Source organism: Microtus oregoni, unplaced genomic scaffold, assembly GCF_018167655.1.
Source record: "Microtus oregoni isolate MIOR12 unplaced genomic scaffold, Mior012 000004F_ref0000308, whole genome shotgun sequence".
NCBI lineage: Eukaryota > Metazoa > Chordata > Mammalia > Rodentia > Cricetidae > Microtus > Microtus oregoni.
The window spans coordinates 11,924,193-11,945,767 of NW_024543063.1; the positions used below are offsets into that span (position 1 = coordinate 11,924,193).

The 21,575-nt window shown below is 44.3% G+C and overlaps 2 non-coding genes across 2 annotated transcripts; both read left to right on the forward strand.

Moving 5' to 3' along the window:
- The first annotated feature begins 10,026 nt into the window (after positions 1 to 10,026).
- On the forward strand, positions 10,027 to 10,217 carry LOC121447684. The gene has a single exon (XR_005974216.1). It is a non-coding gene; the product is annotated as a U2 spliceosomal RNA (small nuclear RNA).
- An 8,974-nt stretch (positions 10,218 to 19,191) lies between these two features.
- On the forward strand, positions 19,192 to 19,382 carry LOC121447687. The gene has a single exon (XR_005974219.1). It is a non-coding gene; the product is annotated as a U2 spliceosomal RNA (small nuclear RNA).
- The last annotated feature ends 2,193 nt before the right edge of the window (positions 19,383 to 21,575 follow it).

The following is a 21,575-nucleotide window of genomic DNA, read 5'->3' on the forward strand; positions in this document are numbered from 1 at the left end:
GTGTTGCAGGCCTCAGAATTTCATAAAAAACATCACATCAATAGCAAAGGTTTAAAGAGTTTCCTATTACATGGCAACAAGCTAAGGAGATTATGAAAAAAATGTCCTGCTTGCTCTTTCTATAACCAAACACTGCCTGCAGGGAGTAACCCAAAGGGTACTCAAGGAATGAGATCTAGCAAATGGATGTGTTCCACTTTATGGAATTTGGTAAATTAAAATATATGCACCACACCATTGGCACGTATTCAGGTTTTCAGTGGGTAATTCTCTTGAGTTCAGAAAAGTCTCAGTAATTACTCATTTATTAGAAGTTATGGCCATCCCTGCACAAATAAAGAATGGTCCAGCATATGTATCTAAGAAAATGAAATGGTTTTTTGTTTGTTTGGGGTTTTTTTTTTTTTTGCTTATTATAATATAGAGCATATTACAGGTATACCAAATAATCCTACAATTCAGGCAGTTATAGAAAGGTCAAATCAAACTATAAAGGATATGCTAAACAAACAAAAAGGGATGGAAAATACCCCCAGAAATATTGCATAATGCTTTATTAACCTTGAATTTCCTTAAACACTAATGAGAAAGGAACAACAGCAGCAAAGAGACATTGGATAATGGAAAAAACTTCTGAATTGAATCAACCAGTGTATTTCAAGGATGTGTTGACCTCACAATAGAAACCAGGAGATGTGCTATGCTGGGGAAGAGGTTTTGCTCTTGTTTCCACAGGAGAAGAAAAACTATGGATACCATCAAAATTAATAAAGATTTGCTTTGAAAAGGAGAGATCTTGAAAAAGAGAAATGACAGCTCATCCACAACGGTGACAACAACCTTATAGTTGGTAAGGAAACCATACAGGGTTGGGGCAGGGATCTGCTCTTGTCTTTACAGGAAAATAAACGTCTTCAAAAAATTCAAGAGACCTTGGTATTTGGATGACAACAAAAGGAAAAATAGCTATCCACTAAGGGTCATCGAGAAAAAGGAATATGATTTATGAAGTCAGGTGATTAATACATATGCATTTAAATATATATTTATGAATATATAGAGCTGGCTTTGGAGTTGGACAATGGCTCTGTACTTCTCTAAATCCAAGCGTGTTGTTAAAAGGAACATTCAGAGTTTCTGTCTCATATCAGGAGCCATCTGGTATGGGACAGATGAAAAAAAGAAGTTTACTTTCTCCATGTATTTTGTCTATATCGCATTCTTTATTGAATTTATGTCTCTCTGAATGATGTTTAAGCTTTCCACGATGAACAATAGACTTTCCTACAGATCCTTTTCCTACAGTAATCTTTGAAGTTTCCAGGAAGAAGATGGGGCCCCACAGCAACAACTCCACCTGGTTGAGATGACATCATGATGCTGATAGTGCTACGCTAAGACCCGTTTTTGGGTACCAGCTGCTGGCATGGTGCACCTTCTCATGACGTTCTGGCCAGAACTCCAAATGAGAACTTTGGGGAAAACCCTATCAACTGCTCAGAAATCATTTGCAGCTATGCTAGACAGTAATCTTGAAATTTAGCCATCACTTTACTTTTGCAGGGTCCCATAAAGAGAACATCGCCCCCATGGCAACAGGAAGTAATTCTAGAAGACGACGCCCCCCCTCCCTAAAAAGTTTGTCCTCAGGGTTTGGGAACACCATTTAGGGATTGGATTATTGCTTGTATCAGGTAGAGGGTTGGGGTGGAAACTGTTCCGGGGGGGGGGGGTAATAATAGTGGGTAATAGAGTGAATATTTGTGAGCTATTATTTATGGATAATTTACATTGGTATAGTTTTTGTATATTGATACAAGTTCAAATTATATTTAACTCTGTTTACAATATTTGTACACCTATGCAAAGTTATTCTGTTGGATTGTATGCACATTTATACATCTGTTAAGGACATTTTGTATACTGATACAACTTTTAGGATATATATTTCATACTGCATTATATAGTCTTACCTCTGATCAAGATACTTACATATTGTTTATATTTTGAGGTCATTGTCCTCATTTGCTGCACATTTGTTTACAGATTATTTAGTATTCTGACATGAAGTCTTAGTCTTTAAGTCATACAGGTATTAAATATCTTAGTTCAATAGATGTTCATGCTTGTTATACATAGTCAGATTAATTAGGTTCTTTAGATATATAGAGATTGTATTCTGCCTAGATAGGTAATCTTCAACCACTTCAAGGATCTGTAGAACATGGCATTTAAATAATTTAGGGTCTGTTGACATGAGACATGATTGCTCCTGACAGCACCAATCTATTTCCGAGAGAATGTTGAGCACCAAAGACACTCCACTTGGCAAAACTGGCCTTTGGGCAAGGAACTGCCCATACCTCAACCACTGACAAAAGTACATGGTATCTGGAATGGATAAGCAGGACACAAGAAAAAAGACTGTCAAATCTTGCCAAGACAAGGTAGGACGGTTTTTAAAAATTTCCTGCCCCTGAAAATGGTCTGTCAGTTACGCTAGGCCTTAGCCAAAGTTGGTTGCTTCAACATTGCAAATGAGAGTTTGGGTGATTGCTCAGGTAGCCAATTGTCTCTGTCATATACTGCTCACTTTGGAAGCTGCTTGATTGCACTTCCTGCCTACTCAAATAATATTATCTCCCTTCTCCAGCCTTCGATAGGGTTGAAGATTACATAGTCGTAGTTACTTTCCTCATGATTTAGCCAAGCTCATTTCCAATGTAAGATTTAGACTCATTGAAATAGAATGTTTATTAAAACATTTGTCATGTGTTCCTTGCTTAATATTGCTGATGTTATTTTATACTTGGTATCTGTTCCTATTGTATATAGTTGTATTGGTATGGATTGATCTTGTTTAGACAAAAGGGGGAGGTAATGGGGGAAGCTTTGTTAACCAATCATCTTTAAGAGGCGTAGCCTAGTTAAGGTGTGGCTTCCTGGAGACTAGGAGAAAAACCTAGACCGACCAGGTGCTCACACTCTCTGGGTGAGTCCCACGGGACACAGCAGAACTTGGACTTTCCTGTGTTGTAAGTTTCCTCTTCTAATAAGTAAAAATATAATTGTTTATCTTTAAGCTAGCCTGGTTATTTACCGAATCGAGCTAACTTATACACTAGGCACCTGCACAAATATGGTGAGCTTAACACACATGCAGAAAAAACACTCATGCACAAAAATGTATTTTTTTAAATTAAATAATAAATGTGAGACCCTATGCATATTTGGCTGTTCTAGAACTCATTATGTAGAACAGGTTGGCCTCAAACTCACAGAGATCCCCTTGCCTCGGCCTCCTGAGTACTCTGGAGGCAAAAGCAGGCGGATCTCTGAGTTCCAGGACAGCCAGAGCTACACAAACAAACCCTGTCTTGAAAAGCAAAGCAAAAACTGTGGCACCACTATTATGCCCAGCTGAGTTCCTTCTGCATCTATAATATCCCCACCTCTCCTTTGTCTTTGAGGGACAGGCTAGGACCAAAGTAGGTCAAGCTGATATACCTTCCACACTTCAAACCTCAACCAGGACCCAGTGATGGAGAATGCTTGAGGTTAAGGTATAAATTATTTTAGGAAATTTTCTTGAGGTAACAGCCATTGTTCCTCAGGTGCCCGGAGCATCCCTACTGAACTTTTCTTGTTCTGTGAGTTACTCTGTTTTTGCAGGGACAGCTTCTGTTGCATTCAAATGTAATTCTCGACAGTTCCCATCAAGGGATAGGAAAAGGATCAGTGTGACAGGGAGAGCACTTTCCATGCTTAGGCATCATCTAAGCACAAAGTCATAGTCAAGATTTGCACTGTTTCTCAGCCTGGCTTCTCCACCCTTCAGTCCCATTAAGCTGTGGTTCCTACAGTGCAAGACACTTGGGTTTCTAAGCCCTCGGAAGAAAGAGAAACAAGTGAGGGCCAGGAGATGTGGCTCAGTGGTAGAGCAGATACCACCATTGAGAAGGTCCTGAGTTTAATCCCCAACACGGGGGGGGGGGGGGGTATGAGAAAACAAGAGAGTCTTATTCTGGTTTTCTCTGTGTATCCCTTGCTGTAACTTGCTCTGTAGAGCAGGCTGCCTGCCTCTGCCTTCTGAATGCTAGGACAAGTGCCACCACTGCCTAGAATAGCTTGATTCCTTCAGGTCTACCATGAAAGTAAATGAACTTTGTGTGTCCACCCAAAACCCTGTCTAAACCTGAGTGACCATCACTGAGTAGAGAGCAGCTGCTAATTACCAATGGTACCAACACTCAGACTGGTAGAAGTGCAAACGGCAATGCAGCCCCTTAAGGAACCCATTAGGTCAGAAGTGATTCTGTCTATAGGTATCACAACTGGACCTAGGTCCTAGAGGAAGAAAGGTTGGTCTGCTTTTTTCCTGTTAGCACACAGAACAACTTCCCCACCCCTCAGCCAACAAGCCTAGGCCTGAGCCCTGATGGGCTTTGCAGACAGGGAATCTGGCTTTAGAGAAGATGGCCAGTCTCGTGCACCCACACAGTGCTCAAATGAAGAGAAACTGGGAGAGCAGAAAAGTGAGACCTTGAACTAAGAGCAGGAGAGGGATCGTTTCCTAAGGAAACCAGCTGTAAGCAGGAGCAGCATGGCCCACAGCATGGCCACCACACACTCGGTGAACTGACTCTGGTCACAGATGCTGCCATCTGCAGTGGATAGAAATTGCTGACTTCACAAGTAAGGTCAAGTCCATGGTTCTGTTAGGTGTCAAACCCAACAACTTGGCCTGCAGAAGCTTTTTACTAAACCAGGTGGTGGTGGCGCAAGCCTTTAGTCCCAGCACCCAGGAGGCAGAGGCAGGCGGATCTCTGTGAGTTCGAAGTCAGCATGGTCTACAGACCTAGTTCCAGGACAGGCTCCAAAGCTACAGAGAAACCCTGTCTTGAAAAACCAAATAAAATGCAAAAAAAAAAAAAGTGTTTCACTAAAGGGAAACAAAATAAGGTACCACATCCCTTTATGTAAAAAAACTATTAGCACCTAAAATTATTCAACAGCAGAGATCTATATCTATTGTCAACTTTTTTTTTTTTTTTTTTTTGGTTTTTCGAGACAGGGTTTCTCTGTGGTTTTGGAGCCTGTCCTGGAACTAGCTCTTGTAGACCAGGCTGGTCTCGAACTCACAGAGATCCACCTGCCTCTACCTCCCAAGTGCTGGGATTAAAGGCGGGCGCCACCACCGCCCGGCTATTGTCAACTTTTTAAGGCTGGTTCTGAGCCCAGTATCTTAAGGAATATATCAAAGATGAAAGAAAAATGGGCTATTGATGCTCAGGAAAAAAATGAACCCAGAACAAAAGTTGGAAAATTATGAAACTCAGATGTCCATGCACAACTTTTGATTCCTGCAGCATAGTCTTCCTTACCTCAGTCATCTTTTCCATGTGTCCATCCACTATGCCCAACACACTCCTAATTATACCCCTATATCTACACCTACTGTCAAGCCCTCTACCATAATAAGCATTGCTAATGCTCCCTGAGTGGTCGCAGTGATCAACCAGGGAATGACAGCTAGGTTCTGGTATCTCCTAGACCCAATACCAAGTATCCCATGTTCTCCAGGGTTTTATGATATTAAGCCCAACTAAAAGGTTTACGCCCAGATCTACCTACCATGCTGTGCTGTTCCCCAACTAGTCTCTTATAAACATTCATTAACACCTTATTGCAAGATATCACAAAATAACAAAAGAGAAGCTACAAGAATTATAACAAATCCCAGCATGTGAGAGGCAGACGTATCTCTGTAAGTTCAAGGCCAGTTGTGCCTACACAGCAGGTTCCAGGCCAGCTATCTCATTGCCACAGATAAACATATTTGTGCCTGTTGAGTTTTACCTTCGTTCCTTTATATTATTTCGCCATAACACCTACTGAGATACAAACAAGCCATGGTCCTGCACCTCTCCCGAACAATTTCTATACAGATGAACCTATTCTGGGTGCTCTACGTCCTGGATGGATCTTCATGCTGCCTCCTTGTGGCTTTTACTGTAAATGAGCTGCAGCCTGCACAGATGGGGCTGAGGACCTAAAATGGATCAGCAAACTGGCTTTCACGCCACATGTAAAGCTGCAGCAGCTCAACACCTCGAAAGACTCCCTCTTAAATAGTCACAGCAACATTTAAATGAGAGGTCTGAACTGGTTCCAGGCTACCTCTCTGCTTGCGAATGCCCAGCTAAATGGAAAAGGATGGCCTCCTTCTCTGGCAACACACTATAAATATAGCTACTCCATGCCTTTAACCCCAGCACTCAGGAGCAGAGGCAAGCAGATTTCTGAGTTGGAGGCTAGCTTGGTCTACAGAGTGAGTTCCAGAACAGCTAGGGATGTACAGAGAACCCCTGGCCCTGGCTATATCTATATCTATATATCTATATCTATAGTGTGTTGCCTGGACTTTTACACGAGAAGAGGGAGGGGAGAGAGGGAGGGAGGGAGAGGACTTAATTACTTCAGGTAGGGAATTTTTTTTTAGTCACTCACTCCCTACTCTTTAAACCTCTTCTAAATAACAGCACAAAGACTGGGTTTCTTGCCAGGCTACTTGGACTCCTCATGAATGCTTCAACCCCGGAGAGACCCATTTCTGTCTAGTTAGTTTCCATACAGTTCCTAAAGATGAAGAATTGGTATAATGGTTTAACTCCAAATGAGAGGGTAGGGGCTCCACAGGTCTTGGCATCTGCAAAAGATAAAATCACCCCCTGAAAATGTACATCTTAGAATAAATGCTTTCTACAGGAAAAGAAGACTTAAAAAGAAAGGGATAGTGTTTTTAAAATTAATTTAGTTTGTGTGCATTGGTGTGCATACATGTCTGTGTGAGGTGTCACTCTTGGAGTTACAGACAGTTGTGAGCTGCTCTGTGGGTGCTAGGAATTGAACTTGGGTCCTCTAGGAAAACAGCCAGTTCTCTTAACCACTGAACTATCTCTCCAGCCCCCAGAGAGGGATATTCTTAATTACCACCCCACACACACATAGGAGAGGTTATTTTAAGGACCTTGGGAGAAAACAGAGAAGACTCCTAGCTCTCAGGTAAGACTGACCCCTAGAACTAAGCTTCCCGACTTTTAGCCTTCATTTCTTTGCAGGATCACCTTGACAGGGGGACAACAATCTCTCAATTTCTCCCTCTCCACATAACCCTGTCCTGGAACTCACCACATCACAGGCTGACCTTGAACTCACAGAGATCTGCTTGACCCTCTTCAGGAGTGCTGGGATTAAGGGTGTGTGCCACTACATCCACTGTGACAGTCTTATCTCCCCCCCCCCTCTCTCTCTCTCTCTCTCTCTCTCTCTCTCTCTCTCTAAGACAGGGTTTCTCTGTAGCTTTGGAACCTGTCCTGAAACTAGCTCTTGTAGACCAGGCTAGCCTCGAACTCACAGAGATCTGTCTGCCTCTGCCTTCCGAGTGCCACCACTGCCCAGCTGACAATAATCCCTTTCAGGCTTCCTAATTCAATTTTCAAACCAGCAGTAACCTGGAACCCACCACTGCTGGTTCAGAGTGAATTCCTCCCCTGTGTGGATCCTCACGCCAGCATAGTCGGATCTATTGTTTGATGAATAAAGAATTCTCTAAGGGCTAAATGAATGGCTTCTCTCGGGTCATACATAGCTACTATAGTATGGCTGACTATGGAGCAGCTGGAGCTCTCATTGCTTGGCTTGTGATCCACTTGTGAACCTACAGCATGGCACTAGGCATTCTCAGCAGGACCCCATCAAAGATGCTCAGGGCTCAAGCCCCATGAAGTCCACTCAGAGCCTCCTTTTTTTCTTTTTTGTTTCTTTTGCTTGTTATTTTGCTTTTTGCTTGTTTGGTGGGTTTTGGTTTTTCAAGAAAAAGTCTCTCTACGTAACCCTGACAGTCCTGGAATTCACTCTGTAAAACAGGCTGGCCTCAAATTCACAGAGATCTGCCAGCCTTTTGCCTCATGATTGGGATTAAAGGTGTGCACCACCACCGGCTGGCAGGTGTCTCCCTTCTTACTTTAGATTTGGAGTGGTCTCTTACTTATCCGTGTTTGGCAGGATAGAGGCGTCACACGTTAGCTCTAGCAAGAGACACAGGGTGGACTTCTGGCAGGAAAGGCAGTTGGTAGCACAGGAGAACAGGTTTCTTAGCCCTTTTTTGAACTATGAGAAAAGCACCTGTGACATTCTAGAAGAGAGGTGTCAACTGAAAGCTTCTAGAAGTTTCCAGAAACTTTAGTCCCATTTAGCACTAGTTAGGAAATGTACTCAAGCCATTGCAGTCTGGCCAGCCCTGAGGAGGAGTCAATGTCACAAAGGGGCAGTGTGAGCAAAAGCTCAACTACCAGTGGTCACCTACAGGGATAGAGAAAGAAGGGGATCTACAAGGCACGGAGACACACATTTTATCGTTTTCATAAAGGCTTGTTTCTTTTATGTACTATGTAACTCACTATTAGCCTCTTAAAAGCGTCTATCTAAGGAGCACTAGAAACACAGGGCCCATGGTGTCTGGGCAACACTGTTGAATAAGCTTCCCAAATCTTTGTTACCAGCTTGTTTTTCTACCCTCTTCTCAGTCCCGCCATGCAAAAAGCCTCTGGTCTAAGGTGATGATCCTAGAAAATGTGCCTAGGGAGTAGGAACGACAGGCTACTGCAGCACTGCAGGCTCAGAGGTAAAGCCAAGGGAAGGGAATTAGAAGGGATGCACTGTCTGCATGTCCCTGCATACCATGCTCCAAACTCGCAACTCCAATAGTCAATCTTTTAGTACCCAGCCGAGGTCTATGAAGTATGCAAAGTATGGGACATTCTACCCAAGGTCATTCACCCAGAAAATTGGCCATATCTTACTTTGAACAAATGTTATATAATGGTTATGAACATAAAAACTATCCCATTGCCGGGCAAAGGCTAGTGGATCTCCGAGTTCGAGGCCAGTCTGGTCTACATATTGTATTCCAGGGCAGCCCAGGCACAATAAAAGAAAATGAGCCCCTGCTCTGGCCTTTAATCTCAAGGAAGCAGAGGCAGGAGGATGTCTGTAAGTTCGAGGCCAGGATGGTCTACAAAGCAAGTTCCAGGACAGCCAGGGCTGTTATAAAGAGAAAACCTTGTCTCGGGGGGGAAAAAATTAAAAAAAAAAAAAAGGAAAAAGAAAACAGAAAAAGAAACGTAGCCCCATCTTTCTACCTGATCTGTTATTACCGCTAAGTCGATCATCTTTACTGACCCCTGGATCAGGACAGCAGCCCGCCAGCTGAGTCTGTGTGTTCACATCACTATCTACCCCACCAACGTCTCACTGAGCACCTACTGCGCCGTGGGCACCTGACAGGGCTAAGAAGTCCTGTTGACACGACGGCCAATAAAGGGCGCAGATTGGAATAAAACAGCCAGAGGGTTGGATTAGCTGCACATGCGCGGGGGCTAAAACATCCCAGGATCGCGCTTGCGATGGGCGCAGGAGAGCCTTCCGTCACTGCTAAGAGGCCAGGTGAGAGAAGGGAGGACATGAAGACACACAACTTCAGGACTAGGGGAAGCGTCACGGGTCACGGACAGCCTAACTTGGAACCAGTCTCGAGAAGTAAGAACTGGAGATCCCCCACGTCGGCCACCGTTCGCCTCCCAGAATGCTCAAGGACTTCGGCCCATCCGCCTTTGCTCTACGGTGGCCGAAGCGGAAGTGCCCACCACTTATCCGCCTAAGCGTGGAGGGAAAGCTGTGCAAGGAGAAAGCGCATCCTGAGGTCGCCACGCCCCTGGAGAGGGGACGGGACATGCAAATCAGACGCGGCGTGCGTGCTCGCGCGGGAATGCCGGGAGCGCCGCGGTCGTGGAATTCATAGCTGAAGCTGTGGATTTGAGAGTGCGAGTGAGGCGCCGTGGACTCGAACACAGACCGGAAGCGGAAGGAAGCGCCGGAAAAACCGAGAATCAGGGTCGCGGGCGGTCACCAGGACGTTAGTGTGTCCCGCGGGCGCAGGGCAAGGGTGCGTGGTGGGTGTGCGGTATCGCTTCTCGGCCTTTTGGCTAAGATCAAGTGTAGTATCTGTTCTTATCAGTTTAATATCTGATACGTCCTCTATCTGAGGACAATATATTAAATGTATTTTTGTAATTAGGAGTTGGAATAGGAGCTTGCTCCGTCCACTCCACGCATCGACCTGGTATTGCAGTATCTCCAGGAACGGTGCACCCCTCGGGGAATAAATGATAGAATGAAGAGTAGTTTCACTGTGACTGGAAGCGCTTCTTGTTTGGGCTTAAGGTTACTACCAAAGATAAGCTTTGTCTAAGTGGGCTTTCAGTTGAGTGTGACCCAATCAAGATTACACCCACTTAAATGTGTTTCAGTAGTCCATCTTCTCCTTATGGGTATTCAGGAACACAGCTGGCTGCGGCTTTTGCCGCAGTCTTAAAACAATTTTGACCACGCTCTATCTATAGGAGACATTGGACTACAGCTCCAAAAAGAGACCTAATACCAAAATAGAAATTTCCAGGTGCACAAGTGTGGGGTACAAAACAGGAAGAGTAGAAATACACCCTTTTGGCTGCTGTTGTGTGGCATGTTCCTCAGAGTTGCAACATTGGCTCAGTTGGTAATGTGGTTAGTTCATTGTAATGGCAGAAGCAGAAAACAAGGAATGCTTTGTTACAAAGTCCAAGACCACCAGGTAAAGACCCCCAAACAACACATTTTCTTATTTTCTTTCTATAACCCTGTAGTTTTAGAGTCTGTCCTGGAACTAGCTCTTGTAGAACAGGCTGGCCTCGAACTCACATCGAACTCACAGAGATCCACCTGCCTCTGCCTCCTGAGTGCTGGTATTAAAGGCATGTACCACCACTGCCTGGCAACAACACATTTTCAATTGAACAGTTAAGTTTATTTTCAGCAGTGCTGCTACAACAGCCTCCTTTCCGAACTGAGATCTGTCACAAAAGGGTAAGACCAGCTGGCATTTTTATAAAGGCACAAGCCACAATTATCTCAACACCGGAGATTTTTCTGCTGCGTGGGGCATTATCGTGGTTGTTTTTCTGAACAAGCAATGGTTAAGAGAGATTACAGAAACAGAATGAGCATCTGGTTAATATTTTCGGATAACAATTACACAGTAATGGGGGTATATCTTTAGATTGCTGTCAAGACAGGGTCTAGATATATGTGGTTGATATCCTCAAGCTAAGAATAAGTCCTGCCAACTCCTAGGTAAATGGGGTCTTTTTGAGATACCAGACCCCTTCAGGGTCCAGCTGAGGTTATTATAGCTGGCGAGTGAAATATCTAAATATAAAGGAAACGAATCAGCTCCTCAGCCTCTCGTGCTGCAAGGGTTTCTAGTCTACATACCCTTACAGTCGACTAGCCATCCTCATCCCTGGTGGAATCCAGGACTGAAATTCTTTCAGGACCATAAAAGATGGATTTTCACATACAAAGCATAAACTGTTCGCTTACTTTATGACTCAAGGTGGGAGTGGCTAGTGAGTGCCTCCGGGAACTATTTATTTATTTATTATGTATACAATATTCTGTCTGTGTGTATGCCTGCAGGCCAGAAGAGGGCACCAGACCCCATTACAGATGGTTGTGAGCCACTATGTGGAATTGAACTCAGGACCTTTGGAAGAGCAGGCAATCCTCTTAACCTCTGAGCCATCTCTCCAGACCCCCTCCGTGAACTCTTAAGGGAGAAGGAGGTTAATGAAGGAAGAGATTAAATCAGGGAAATCTAGGATGGGAAACTCGTGTGGTACGCTATATTCTTAAGCAATTAGATAAAGACCTAAGAAGTATATAATCAGTAAAAATCATGAACAAGGCAAGGATTGTCTCTTTACTAAGTGTGCCACTTTTTTCCCCAGCAGGCATAGAGTGTCAGGTAACAAGGCAACCTATGTAAACAAACAGGAAGCTTGTGGAAATATTAGCAAGCTCTCAGGGTCTTTTTTTTTTTTTTTTTTTTTTTTTTGGTTTTTCGAGACAGGGTTTCTCTGTGGTTTTGGAGCCTGTCCTGGAACTAGCTCTTGTAGACCAGGCTGATCGCGAACTCACAGAGATGCGCCTGCCTCTGCCTCCCAAGTGCTGGGATTAAAGGAGTTCACCACCACTGCCCGGCTCTCGGGCTTTTTTGATCTGAAGATTACACCTTTTGCTCTAAGCAGCTGAAACAAAGAGGAGACCCAAGCCTCTAAATTATAGTGTCTGGAGAGTAACGCCTCTCAGCTGCTCTGGTCATTGGCGGTTTAAGTCTAGAGGTGCCTGTGGGATGATTGTCTTTCTCCCAGCTGTGGGCAGATGGCTAATTATTTTTCCTGCTATCTGAGAGTAAAACACAAGCAGCAAATTTCCTGATCTGAAATCATTAATAACAGGAGTAAAGGTAAGTGTGAGGAGTTAGGGATCTGTTAATGCACGGTTAGATTTAGGTCATGGCTTTTCTTATCTACAAGCAAGGTAAAACCAGGGTATGCTTATTTTTCTATCTATCTGTTGAAATAGGAGCGGCAGGGCTGCGTCCCCGGCACCCGGCCACCCACATAGCTAGCTCTAGCTTATGCCCCGAAATAATTACATGGAAACTGTATTCTTTTAAACACCACTTGGCCCATTATATCTAGCCTTTTCTCGGCTAACTCTTGCACCTGGACTAGCCCATTTCTTATAATCTGTGTAGCCCACGAGCTGGCTTACCAGGAATGATCTTAACCTGCGTCTGCCTGGAGTGGGAGAATCATGGCGACACACTGACTCAACTTCTTTCACCCAGCCTTCTGTTCTGTTTACTCCACCCACCTATGTTTTAACCTATGAGGGCCAAGCAGTTTCTTTATTGCTTAACCAATGAAATCAACAGATTGATATATGACACTCCCCCATCATCTATCTGTGCGGCTGTGCATCAACAGTTTTAGCCATGTAGCAGTTCTATGCCTTTGCATATCTGGGGATGTCTTAAGTGAAATACTTTTTCATGGATACTTAACACTGACAAATGTCTGCCAATAAAGATAATTGCAAGAAGTTACATCTCTTTGCTTACTTTGGAGAAAGGAACAAAGATCTGGTAGTGGGAACCAGGTTTTTTTTGACTATGTGACTGTTTTCACACATAGCTAGGGGAAACTGTGTTCAATAAATGATGAAATAGTGCTGAAATATGGGAGATCTATAACAGATTTATAACAGACAAATGGGAGTAAGCTACAGCAAGAAATCTGCAGCTAGAAAACAGCCATTTCATTCGCAAGGCAATGGCTCCAATATGCCTTATGTCTTGTTTAATCCTCCAACAGAATTCCTGATTCTGCTGGGTTGACTTTATGCAATGATGGCTGAATATTTACTGCATAATCCTGTGGCTTGTAGCACTAGGTTTCTCTCTCTCTTTTTAAAAACGATTTATTTATTATGTATACAGTATTCTGGACTGCATGTCAGAAGAGGGAACCAGATCTCATTATAGATGGTTGTGAGCCACCATGTAGTTGTTAGGAATTGAACTCAGGACCTTTGGAAGAGCAGCCAGTGCGCTTAACCTCTAAGCCATCTCTCCAGCCCTGGTTTTTCTCTTTTTAATACAGTAGCTTAGTGTGAAATTCAGTTTGCAATGGAGCAAGTTTTTAACCATTACAGCTCAGCTTGCCTATGAACCTTTACTAAGGAAAGAAAACAATAAGACCAACAAAGGAAAAAACAACCCACTTCCTAGAGGAGAAAACCAGAGACTAAGGGGAATGGGAATGGGAAACTGGAGAGCTGTCCTCTGAGGTCTGCAATTCTGGAGCTCTGGACTGAGATCAATGTGTGTGCCACCTTTCGATAGGACACATATTTGGAAAAGTCACTTCCTTGTCTTCTTGGGAGCACTGCACTGCATCTTCATCATGGAATGAAACACTCCCAGGCTCTTCCTAATAATGCTTCATGCTCCCTAGTAAGAGGGGTGGAAGACTGGATGGAGCTGATCATAGAAGTGGTGGGGACATTCTTGCCTCCATAGTGTCCTACCAAAGCACAAGTCTAAATAAAAATATGAAAGGTGGTCTGGCAGTGGTGGCACACACCTTTAAGCACTCTAACTGCAGGCAGATCTCAGTGTTTGAGACCAACCTGGTCACAGAGAGTCCCAGGACAGCCAGGGTGCACTGAGAAACCCTGTCTCAAAAGGAAAGGGGGGGGGGAGGAGGTGCATGCAAAAGGCAAGGACCTCATGCAAAAGAGTAGATGTTGGCTTCAAAATCATGAAGATTCAATTTTCAAAGGTGAGTTTTTGTTTTCTTTTAGAATGTTTTTAATGAATGGAGAAAGCACAGCCTTCCTCTAGAAACCAGTGTATGTGGTATAGAGGAAACATACATAAAGGGCTCCTACCGAAGGAGGGACTTTCTTCCAAGCAACCCTCCAGGAACTCCAGGAACCAACAAGGGGACTTAAAACAAGCAGGTGGCACTGCTCTCTGATTGACTGTCACTGTCTGATTTCAGAAGAAAATTTGGGTAAAGGATTTGGTTGCTAATGCCCCACTTCCTCCTTCTGAAGCTGGCTGACTAGGCCATTCCTAGCTTGAGGTTGAAGGTAGAGAAAATGCCTTATTCATGGCTTTTTAGTTTAGTTTTGTTTTCTTGGTAAATCAAATCATATTAAATTACTTGAGCAGAAAACATTTAATATTTATTTTTATTTTTTTATTTATTATTTATTTATTTTTGGTTTTTTGAGACAGGGTTTCTCTGTGGTTTTGGAGTCTTACCTGGAACTAGCTCTTGTAGACCAGGCTGGCCTCGAACTCACAGAGATCTGACTGCCTCTGCCTCCCGAGTGCTGGGATTAAAGGCGTGCGCCACCACCGCCTGGCATGAAAACCTTTTAAAAAGTAGAAACTACCTGAAATGTAATTCTCCTTTAGGGGGTTGGTAACCATCCATAAATGTGATATCATGCTGCGATGGTCAAACTGAAGATTATATATATATATACAAGCTTCTGTCTCCTGACCCTGCTCTCTGGCACAGTTGCACACATAGTACCTGACTGACCCACGAGCAGCCACAGCAGGCCCTGGTAGCCACCATGACTTCACCCCTTCTTACTCTCACAGTAGCAACCTGGGCACTCAGCAAATGCTTTCTAGTATTTCAACCTCACCACTCAGTGAATTAGAACTACCTACACATTTTCAGGGCTACCGGTAGCTTACAGCCAATGCAACAGACAGCACAGAATAGTAAAATGGAAGTGATAATGACAAGGTGGGGACAGGAGTGGAGGAAAAAAAAGTAAAACTCTGCCTAAGACCACAGGGTGAAATGCCTGTGTATCTGTATGCATGTCCAAAACTCTGAAAAAATAAAAATTTTCTTTTTTTTTTTTTCGAGACAGGGCTTCTCTGTAGCTTTTGGAGCCTGTCCTAAAACTAGCTCTTGTAGACCAGGCTGACCTCAAACTCACAGAGATCTGCCTGCCTCTGCCTCCCGAGTGCTGGGATTAAAGGTGTGCGCCACCACTGCCGGCATATCAAAATTTTCAATACTAATTTTGATCAATGAATGACAAATTTCCATTAAGATCATGTGATTGGGGAAATGTTAGGGGTGATACTCTTTAAACCAAACTGGAGGACTCATGTATTCCTAATACTGGCCCTGGATGACACTACCATCCACTCAAAAGAGTTTCTGAACGAACTAAATAAACCCAAAGTAGGAGGGCACTCAGAACCCAGGGCCCAGGGTTTTCTTGTTCTTTTGTCAGGTAGTAACAGCCAGCTCTGTCCTGTAGGGGAAAAGCAACTGACTGGGTTACGATTATAGACTTACCATGGCTCTCCTGAGAACCTATCTTTGAGCATCCAACCAATTAGTTTCTTTGATGAGAGTGTTGTGACTTTGTCGAGAGATCTAGTGTTACAAAGAAGTCTATAGCTGGGCAGTGGTGACACACACCTCTAATCCCTGCACCCGCGAGGCAGAGGCAGGAGGATGTCTGTGAGTTCAAGCCTGGTCTACACAGCAAGTTTGAGGACAGCCAGGACTATACAGAGACACCATGTGTCCAATCAATCAATCAATAAATAAATGAGGAAGAAGTCCTCATCAGCTGGGTTGTACTAGGCTATTTATGCCCTGCTGACCACTGGTTATTCACATCAGCCTCTACATTGAACATAGTGTCTTCCTGACTGCTACATGTTGTGGAGTGTATGAGACTCGAGGGACCTCAGGTTTCTAAGTCTTGAGTCCGGGAAGAACCTCTGAGGATCCCAGTTTTAGTGTGTCACCTACCTGATATTGCCTGCCCTTTTTTTGGGGGGTTTTTTCGAGACAGGGTTTCTCTGTGGCTTTGGAGCCTGTCCTGGAACTAGCTCTGTAGACCAGGCTGGCCTCGAACTCACAGAGATCCGCCTGCCTCTGCCTCCCGAGTGCTGGGATTTAAGGCGTGCGCCACCACCGCCCAGCTTGCCTGCCCTTTTCTTCCCTTCCTAATATTCCTCCTAGTTTCACCGCCTAAGAGATTGGATTATAGGACTGTAACATCAAACTACACTCTCTACTTTCTTCTTGGGGCTGTAAAGTATTGTGGGCTATTCAATCACACTGTGAACCCCGAGTTTCATTTGCATTAATTAAATAAAATCAGCCTTGGGTCAGGAGCTGAGTTAGCAACTAGTTGACAGAAAGTAATCTAGAGAGTCAGAGAGTGTCCGGTAGAGTTGAACAGGAAGTAGTAGGGAGGGAGTTTGAATGGAATGGTTTATGTTTTTGTTTGGCGGAGTGGAAGGGTGCTCTCAGAGACCCAGCAAAAAGAGGTCAGCAAGTTACTACTCAACCTGTCTGAACTAGCAGGTTTTCACCCCAGACTCTGACTCCTGAGTCTTATTGATAAATGTAGAAAGTTAATTAAAAGCTATATTTGGCGGCAGTGACAAACCCTATGCTTGCAGGGATAGAAATCCTGAGCCGCTGGGCTGCTGCCAGAGAAACAGGCCAGTAACTGCAGAGCCGCAATTACTGTCTGAAGCAGTAGATTACAGTGCAGCCTCTGTGCCCACGGAAAAACAATAGATTCGTGCAACTGCTTTGGAGAGAAACGCACCTTCTAGAGTTTGTGTTCCCTGGATCTGGTATTTAATGTTAGCTCAGAAATATACCACCTTTTTGTTTGGGTATTAGCATTTTAGAACATGGCAAACTCGCCGGGCGGTGGTGGCGCACGCCTTTAATCCCAGCACTCGGGAGGCAGAGGCAGGCGGATCTCTGTGAGTTCGAGACCAGCCTGGTCTACTGAGCTAGTTCCAGGACAGGCTCCAAAGCCACAAAGAAACCCTGTCTCGAAAAAAAAAAAAAAAAAAAAAAAAACAACCAAGAACATGACAAACTCAACAAAAATGAAGGGTGGGAAAGGCTAAGGTTATCTCCATGGAAAAAACATCCCTTCCTCTCCTGGAGCTTTACCCAGCCCCCAATCCTCTTGTATGAGAGGACTGTGCCATGCCACATCTGCCTTCCTGCCCCCAGCACCAGGGCAGCAGCCTCCCAAAGGCCTCACCAATCAGTGCCTACATTTCACCAGATACCCATGGCCTAGTCACCCAACACAAGATTACCACATACAACACACTGAGCACACCAATGGAGCCCTGGTGAGATTTGTCACTCCAGACCACTGTGATACACAGTGTTACTGGGAAAAGTGATGAATCCTCACTTCCTATAAATACCTGGGGATAGAAAGAAGGGAGTCCGGGGTCGGTGGTGCATGCCTTTAATCCCAGCACTTGGGTGGCAGAGGCAGGCGGATCCTTAAATTTGATGCCAGCCTGGTCTATAGAGCAAGTGCCAGGGCAGCCAGGACTACACAGAGAAACCCTGTGGAGGGAAGAAAAGAAAGTGTGGGAGGAAGGGTGAAAATTATGGGGACTTGGGAAGGTGGAAGCTTCTCCGAGTCCAGCTAAACTTTTTGCCAGTTCAGTCAGTAATTCAAGCATAAGCAACAAAATTTCCAGTGATCCTTGCCTAGATGGAGACACTAGTCCTATATATAGGTATCACAAATAAAAACATTTAAGTAGTAATAAGTCTTCCCCTTTCCCAGTTGTAAAGAGCAAGTAAATCTCACAAGAAGAATCCCACAGTGAAGCCGGGCAGTAATGGCTCACACCTTTAATCCCAGCACTCAGGAGGCAGAGGCAGGCGGATCTCAGCTGAAGGCCAGCCTGGTCTACAAGAGCTAGTTCCAGGACAGGCTCCAAAGCTACAGAGAAACCTTGTCTCGAAAAACCAAAACCAAAACCAAAAAAAAAAAAAAAAAAAAAAAAAACCAACCAAACAACACAATGAAAGGCATACTTTAGGCCTTGTGCAACCTTTGCGACCAGGGGATCGTCATCCTATTTAAACCACCACGGAAACCACTCCAAAAGGGGGTGTGGGAAGATCCGGAGATCCTTACCAATTTCTTACAAATTTTCAGGAGACACAAAAACCACATACATTGCTAAGACACACAGGAAATTATCTTGAGAGATCCACATCCACACGTGGGTGTGTACTATCATTTTCCCGCACTCGTATTAACTCCTATGCTTAAATCGGTTTAAAATCTTTTATTTATTTATTTATTTATTTATTAAAGATTTCTGCCTCCTCCCCGCCACCGCCTCCCATAACCCTCCCCCTCCCCCAATCAATTCCCCCTCCCTCATCTCGGTTTAAAATCTTAAAACTTCAACCTTGCTTCATCCTACTCTTCCAGAAATTCTGATATATAGTGAGGTCAACTTCTTTTACAATTCATTTTATGCGTATGGCTGTTTTTGCTGTTTTTGTACCTCATGTAAGCCTGTTGTCTCCGCAAGCGTTCCAGCCCGCCGGGGCTGCACGGAGGCTGATGGGAGGTAACCCGTGCGGCCACGCCCCTCGAGAGGGGGCGGGACATGCAAATCAGACGCGGCGTGCGTGTGCGCGCGGGAATGCCGGGAGCGCCGCGGTCGTGGAATTCGTAGCTGAAGCTGTGGATTTGAGAGAGCGAGTGAGGCGCCGAGGACGCGGACGCAGACCGGAAGCGGAAGGAAGCGCGGGGAAAACGGGGAGTCAGGGTCGCGGGCGGTCACCAGGACGTTAGTGTGTCCCGCGGGCGCAGGGCAAGGGTGCGTGGTGGGTGTGCGGTATCGCTTCTCGGCCTTTTGGCTAAGATCAAGTGTAGTATCTGTTCTTATCAGTTTAATATCTGATACGTCCTCTATCTGAGGACAATATATTAAATGTATTTTTGTAATTAGGAGTTGGAATAGGAGCTTGCTCCGTCCACTTCACGCATCGACCTGGTATTGCAGTATTTCCAGGAACGGTGCACCCCTCGGGGAATAAAGTTGGTTCATTGAAAGAATTTTGCTCGTCTGTTCGTTTTTTTCCCATGGTTGTTTATGGTAGTTGGGTTGGCTTCGTGCTTTGTCATGATAAGTTAACCATAGCTGGGTAGAGTTACAAACTTTTCTATGCAGCTATTTTATGCTATTCTGGGAGTCTTGTAGTTAGGACTGGTAACTTATGTCTTAAGAAATTCTCCTAAGCACCTTTTATTGCTACATTTCCAAGCTGAGTTCCTAAAACAGTTCTTATTCTTTGTACTGGCAAATGCACAATACCTTGTTTTATTCCTGTGTCTGTCATTTTATTCCAATGTAGCTTTTAATAGTTTTTATAAGTTTGCATATGCAAAATGTTAAACGTTGGAAGGAGGTCTACGCTTTTTTTTATATTTTATTTTTATTGATCTTTAATTTTTCTCTGCTTCCCTCCTTGCCTCTCCAACCCTCTTCCCCAAAGTGCCCATGCTTCCAATTTACTCAGGAGATCTTGTCTTTTTCTACTTTTTATTTCCCATGTAGATTAGATCTATGTAAGTCTCTCTTAGGGTCCTTGTTGTTGTCTAAATTCTCTGGGATTGTGGCTTTCTTTGCTTTATGTTTAAAAACTACCTATGAGTGAGTACATGTGATAATTGTCTTTCTGTGTCTGGGTTACCTCACTCAAAATAATGTTGTCTAGCTTCATCCATTTTCCTGCAAAATTCAAGCTGTCGTTATTTTTTTCTGCTGTGTAGTAAAGTACTCCATTGTGTAAATGTACCACATTTTCTTCATCCATTCTTCAATCAAGGGGCATTTAGGTTATTTCCAGGTTCTGGCTATGACAACCCCCCCCCCTCTCTCTCTCTCTCTCTCTCTTTCTCGACAGTGTTTCGCTGTGGCTTTGGTGCCTATCCTGTAACTAGCTCTTGTAGACCAGGCTGGCCTCGAACTCACAGAGATCCGCCAGCCTCTGTCTCCTGAGTGCTGGGATTAAAGGCATGCGCCACCACCTCCCGGCTAGGAGCCACTTTTCTTAATGGGGGGGAAAAAATAAAAAGTCACCGGGCAATGGAAAAGAAAAAAAGTCTTAAGTATTTAAGTATTGCTCAGTTGATTGTACTTGAAACTAATAGTGAAGATTGAGGGAAGAAGTCAATGTCATTTACAATGACTTTTTTGTTTTTTTTTTTTTTTAAGTTACTTGCTTTGTGTGTGTGTGCCTGTTTCTTTGGTATTCATTTCTGAGGCAAGGTGAAGTCAAGGAAACTTTACTAAGAGGAAACAGGGCTAAGGGGTGGAGTAGGACATATACTTTCAACTTTTCATAGTAGGGTATTGTTCCTAGCACTCAGATCAAAATGGACTTCATAAATAAAAATAAAAAACCAGTAGAAATGCATTTTTGAGAACTCCATTGACAAGCAGTTACATACTGTACAGGGATAGGCAAGGAGGCCAGGCTCATCTAGGTGTAGGGTCTACTTTAGTCCATAGTTGTTTTGTTCATGTCTTTTATTTCCAGGTTCTTCATGCTTCCAAACAAGTATTCCCTCCCTCTGCTGCAAAGCCCAGATTTCCTGTATGTGCTGTGACACTGGTTGCTGGTTGATTCGTACCAGGAAATAAGTGTGGTCGTGTACACCTTCAGTTCATGCGCGTTCATCCAGGAATGAGTTGGTGCCACTCTCATGTGCCCGGTAGCCCTGTCTTGCACATCTTTTCTGTTAGTTAACTCAGAACAGCTCCTTCCCACTTGTCCAGCCAACAGGTCCGGGCCTGAGCCCTGATGGGCTGTGTAGATGGAGGGAATCTGGCTTCATAGAAAGTACCAGTCTCGTGCACACCGACACAGTTCTCAAGTGCGGAAGAACTGCGAGACCAGAAAAGTGAGACCTTGGCCTAAGAGCAGGAGAGGGTTTCCTGAGGAAAATCAGCTCTAAGCACAAGAAGCATGGCTCTGAGAAGCCAAAAGGCAGCCCAGATCTTCCATGCTCTTTCCCATGTCACAGCTAAGTGGACTCCCACTGAAAGACCCTACAGACCCCCTCTTCAAAACCCGCAGCTAGCATGCTCCCGGGGGAACGTCCTGTTTGCTTTAAAAAAAACTCTCCGGATCAGCAGCCAGCCTGCTCCCGTAAGAACATCCCATGTGCCTGAGAGAGCAGGAGATAGAGATTGAAGACTGCAAGGCAAGATGTCA